This window comes from Choloepus didactylus, chromosome 2, assembly GCF_015220235.1.
Source record: "Choloepus didactylus isolate mChoDid1 chromosome 2, mChoDid1.pri, whole genome shotgun sequence".
NCBI lineage: Eukaryota > Metazoa > Chordata > Mammalia > Pilosa > Megalonychidae > Choloepus > Choloepus didactylus.
Window position 1 is genome coordinate 213988721 of NC_051308.1, and position 5994 is coordinate 213994714.

A 5994-nucleotide genomic window follows, 5' to 3' on the forward strand; every position below is an offset into this window, starting at 1 on the left:
ATTATTGAAACAACCAAAACATATCTCTCATATTTTAAAAAGCCCTCTGTGGAGGTGGTATTTCCCTCCCCTCCAGCCCACCCCCATCCCCACTCTTGCCACTTAGAATCAGCTTTGGACACTGGTCCCCTTCTACCGTCCCACCCCTTTGCACTCCCCTTCCCACCCAGGGCAGTTCCAGTATTCCTTCCTCCTGGACTCTCTCAGCAAGAGTCCCTGAGGCTTGGGCCCCCATCCTGCCTCTGAGGCCCGAGGAGGCTGTTTCTTTAAGGAGGCTGGTTCCCAGGACTTAGGGGTAGTGGTGATAGGAGGAGAGGGGGGAAGGTCCCTGCAGGCCTTACCTAATCGCCACACTCTGCATTATTACCCGCCTAACGCAGCGTGCTTTTAAATAAAATATGCAAAGATTTCCCTCTCAAATTATCTCCCTGGGCAAGCTAGCTCAACTCCAGCTTGTTAATGGAAAATATGCAAATAGGGCCCCCCACCCCTCTTCTCCAGCCCCTGGGCTCTGGACAGCTAATGTGCTTTTCTCCTCTCTGGGAAGTTCACTGTTTCCATTGAAAACCATTTTATTCGGGGAGTGGGGGACGAGGGAGAGTAATAGAAAGGAGGGAACATCTCAGGTAGGAGCCTCACCTGGAAGGTAGGGGAGATGGATTGCAGAAGTTTGGAGAAACTGCACTGTTGTGGAGCCTGCCCCTATGTGAGCTTCATTTTCCTCCTCTGAGATTTCAGTTAAACCTTCCCAGAACTGTTTTGAGGCTGAACCATGAGGAAGGCAAGGAGCCTGGCACTAGGTACCTGCATCTTTCCACTTTAAACTTGGTATGTCTTGGGGGAAACAGGGATGGGTAAAGCAAACAAGGACTCTGTCCTCATGAAGCTCACAATCTATCAGGAAAAAAGACTAGATCATTAAAAAAAAATTTAAAGCAACTGTAAGTCACTTTAATCAAGCAATCAAAATCAACATTGTCATAATAGGACAAACCAACATGCGCCACCTGATGAAAGACACACCATGCCAGTTTGGCCCAAAACACTGTGTTCTTTAATACAGTCTTGTGGGGGCAGATGTGTTATGTTGATTAGGTTTGAATATTTGGATTAGGTTGTTTCCATGGAGATGTGACCTACCCAGCTGTTGGTAATATCTTTGATTAGATTATTTCCATGGAGGTGTGGCCCTGCCCATTCAGCATGAGTCTTAATTAAATCACTGGAGGCCTATAATAGCTCAGACAGAAGGAGCTTGCAGCTGAGAGAGACATTTCAGAGACGGCCATTGAAAGCAGACTTTTGCTGACATTTTAGAGATACTAGCCCAGAGTTTGCCCTGAGAAGCTAAGCCTAGAGACATTTTGGAACACCATTTTGAAACGCAACCTGAGAGCAAGTGGACACCAGCCACGTGCCTTCCGAGCTAACAGAGGTATTCTGGATGCCAATGGCCTTTCTCCAGTGAAAGTATACCCTACTGTTGATGCCTTTGTCTGGACATTTTCATGGCCATAGGACTGTAACTTTGTAACCAAATAAGCCGCCTTTATAAAAGCCAATCCATTTCTGGTATTTTGCATAACAGCGGCATTAGCAAACTGGAACACACTATCACCTGGGTAGCATTGCTGCCCAAAATGCAGAAACTGAGGAATTCAGAACCAGGAGGATATAAATAATCAGACAAACCCTAATCAAAGTCAGGCATACAACAGCTGGCATATGGTCTCCAAATTATCAATGTCATGAAAAAGAACTAACCATTCCCAGATTACAGAGGACTAGAGTAAGGACAACTAAATGCAATGCATGATCCTAGATCAGATACTAGATTGAGAAAAATTGCTATAAAGGACATTATTGGAACAAATGGTAAAATTTGAATATGGATTTTATTATTTTATTGTCTCAATCTTAAATTTCTGAACGTGATCATTATATTATAGTTTTATAGAAGGATTTCCTTGTTTTTAGGAGAAATACAAGCAAGTGTTTAGGAGTAAAAGATCATGAGGTTTGCAACTTAGTCTCAGATAGTTCAGAGAACCAATGTGATGAATTGATGAATTAGGTGAAAGGTTTAGGGCTGTTCCTAGAATTAATCTTGCAACTTTTCTTGGGCATATAGTAAGTCTGAAATTTTTTGAAATAAAAAGTTGAAAAAAGAAAAAACAGTTATAATTTGCTTTTTACAAAATCATACTGTAACTATGATTTTTAAGTCCTTGTTTTTAGACACACTTGCTAAATAAACCATTCACAGATGAAATGAAATGTCCTGCATTATTTGCTTCAAAATATTACAGGATTCAAAATAATACAAGATTGGCTGTGAGGTGGTAATTGTTGAAGTTGGGTGGAAAGAGTACTCTTTTTGTTTGCTTGAAATTTTCCATAACTAAGAGAATTGTTTTTAAAGAAAAGCAATTATAAGAAATGTGGTGTCAGGAGAGAAGTATAGGTCTAGCAGGAGAACACCATTTAGTCAAGGGATTAGGGAAGGCTTTCTAGGAGAGAGAGGTGTTTAAGCAGAGACTCTGAGTGATGCCTAAGTGGGCTGAGCAGGGATGAGGTAGGAAAGAGCTCTTCAGGCCAAGGGTCCAACAGATGCTGGGGGTGAGAGGGAGCATGGTGGGGTTTGTAGGACTCAAAAGAGGTAAGTTGGACAGGAAAAGGCAAGTGGAGGGTGGAGAGAGATGGGGCTAGAGAAGACCTTGCAGACCTGGACTTTGGGATGTTATGCTGGGGGTGATGGAGAGTGTAAGCAGGGAGGTACAGGATCAGATTTGCATTTGAGAAAGACCACTTTTGGTGCTGTGCAGGCAGTGAACAGGCAGGTACAGGGTTGGGGAGAGTTAGAAGCTCCCGTTCTGTGAGCTGGATCTGAATCACCTCCCTCACCCCAGCTTTCCTGACCCTCCCTTCCCAGTTCCTGCTATCCCTTCCCAACTAAGGGATATAGTTTCTGACCCATCTCCAAAGCCCTGATGGCTGTTGTCCACATCTCCATTTCCATTCCCCACCATCGTCACAGGAAAGCAGTGTGGCTGGTGGTTGAGAGTTCGGAGTCTGGAGCCAGGTGGCCTGGATTTGGATTTCACCTCTGCCCCTTACTAGCTGATGAACTTGGATAAATTTCCTTATCTCAATTTCATCAAAAATAAAATAAGGATGATATTACTATTTACCTCTCAGGGAGCTTGTGAGAATCAAATGCAGTGATAAATGTCAATTTCTTAGAACAGTGCCTAACCCATAGTAAGTATTCACTAAGTGTTCATTGTTATCATCAATATTGACAACTGATTTTCTAATCTGTACCTCCCAAAGGATGTAGATGGATGGAAAGAGAAAAGAAGACAGGCTCTCTGTCCTTAAAATACTCAGCCTCACTGGGCAGATGGAACACAGATCAAAAAGAATAGTTTTTATTCAACTGACAAGGCCCCAATCAAGATGGCAGAGTGAGATACTTCAGGGCTCCCCAAAAAAGCTTTGAGCAACCAGGAACTGGCAGAAACATCTTTCTCAAAACTCCAGAAAATAAAGGACTGCAGTAACAGGGTGAGCACCAAATCAAGAAAAAGTCTACTTAAAAGCGGTCGAATCTTGTGGTACCCTGGATGACCACCCCTGCCCCTCTATTCCTTCCCCCAGCTCAGCACAGAGCTGGCCATGATTCCAGAACAGATTCCTGATTTGGGTTCCAGAGGGGGCACAGAAGCCCTCCTGTACATACTGGGAGCATGTATGTCTGCTCCAATCTGTCTGGTGGTGGCCTGAGGGACTTGCCATCCTGGAACTTGTCCTGTGGGTAGAAGTCAGTTCACAGAGCTCTCTGACAGAACACTGTAGGAGAACAGTCAAGTCGTGCTGCCTAAGGCAAGGGATTGCTGGCTGTAGGACACACACTACAGTGCCTGGGACCGTGAGGAACTTTTTGCTAGGAAGAAGGGACATTTGTATCCATGTAAACAGGGGAATTCCTAGGGCCACACACACACATGCCCAAGACAAGATACATAGCAGAAAGGATCAGGGAGGCCCCTACACGTTGGCCTGAAGCTATTGTCTAAACTCATTGTATGGGTAAGCTCTGAGGGAGAACACTTGCACAGGTCAATCTGCAAATACTGGCAAAAGTGTTTTTTCTTTTCTTTTTTACCTTCTTTTTTTTGTTTGTTTGTTTTGTTTTCTTTTGTTAGCTCCTGGTATTCAAGGAAAGCTCTGTCATAACATTAGCTGGTTATAAGCTTAAGGAACAGATGCCTCAGAATCCAAAATCCAGCAATAACACATTAAAATATCAAAATGTCCAAATATCAACAAAAAGTTACAAAACATATAAAGAAACAGGAAGCAATGGCTGAGGCAAAGGAGAAAATTAAAGCCTTAGAAATCATCAATGAGGAGGACCAGACTTGAAACATTTCAAACACTTTAAAAAATGGCTCTAAATAGACCCACACTGCACCATGTTATAATCAGACTGTCGAATGCCAAAGGTAAAGACAGAATTCTGAAAGTCGCAGGGAGAAGCAACTGTGTCACAATCTCAATAGAGTTAAATGCTGATTTTTCGTGGGAAACCATGGAGGCAAGAAGGCAGTGGGTTGACATATTTAAAGTGCTGAAAGCAAAAAATTTCCAACCAAGAATTCCACATCCAGCAAAATTGTCTTTCAAAAATAAGGGAGAGATTAAGACATTCCCAGATACACAAAAGCTGAGGGAGTTCATCACCACTAGACCAGGCCTACAAGGGATATTGAAAAGAATTCTGCAGGTTGAAAGGAAAGAACAATAAACAATAGATCAAAGCTGAATGAAGAATAAAGATCTTCAGTGAGGGTAATGACATGGGTAAATATAAATGCCAGCACTATTGTCCTTTTGGTTTAACTCCAGTTTTTATGTCATACAGGACCTAAAAGGCAATGTGATGATAAATCAATGGTTTTTGACTCATAATGTATAAACATGTAATTTGTGACAAGAACTACATAAAGGTGGGGAGACAGAGGGGTATAGGAACATAGCTTGTGTATACTATTGAAGTTAAGTTGGTAACAAAGCAAATGATATTGTTATAGATTTTGGTTGCTAGATTGAAGTCCCATGGTAACTGCAAGGAAATCAGAAAATATGCAAACTCATGGAGACATAAATTAGATTACAGTTTGCTAGGGAGGATGGGCAGGGGGAATGTGAAGTTAATGCAAAATGGTTGTAGGGTTTCTCTTTGGGGAGATGGTAAGTTTGTATGGATTGTGGTGAGGATACTCCAATATTGTGACTATGGTTAATCCCATTGAATGATATACTTGGGTGTGGTTGAGATGGGAAAGTTTATGTTATATATAATTTTTTCAAATTCCCACAATTTGAAAAAAAAAGAAAGAGCAAGCCACTAAGAGACAATGACAATTAAATGCAATATATGTTCCTGGATTGGGGATCTAGAAGGCAGGAGAAAAGGCTCAAAGAGTTATTATTGGAACATATGAAAAAATTGGAGTATAGACTGACATTCATATCAAGGTTAAATTTCTTAAGCTTGATCACTGCACTTAAGGTGGTTACATAAGTGAATATCCTTGTTCTTTGGAAAGGTACATGGCAGTTAATAAATGTTCAAGGAGCATGATGTATACAACTACACTCAAGTGTTCAAAAAATGAATTGATAAATTGACAGATAGTCAGATGGATAAATAGATGGATGTATAAATAGATAAAAGAAAGAAAGAAATAGGAAATGTGGCAAAATGTTAAAATTGATGGATCTGGGTATTTGGGAAGGGGTAGGAAAATGTTGGAGTTCTCTGGAGTTTGTGTTATTTTTATATCTCTTCTGTAAGCTTGAAAGTATTTCAAAATAAAAAGTTTAAAAAAAGATTAGTGTCAAAACACTGTATTATTGTATCATTTACAATATGAAATATCTGGAAACAATTAGGAATTTATATGTCATATGATTTCAACCATATTT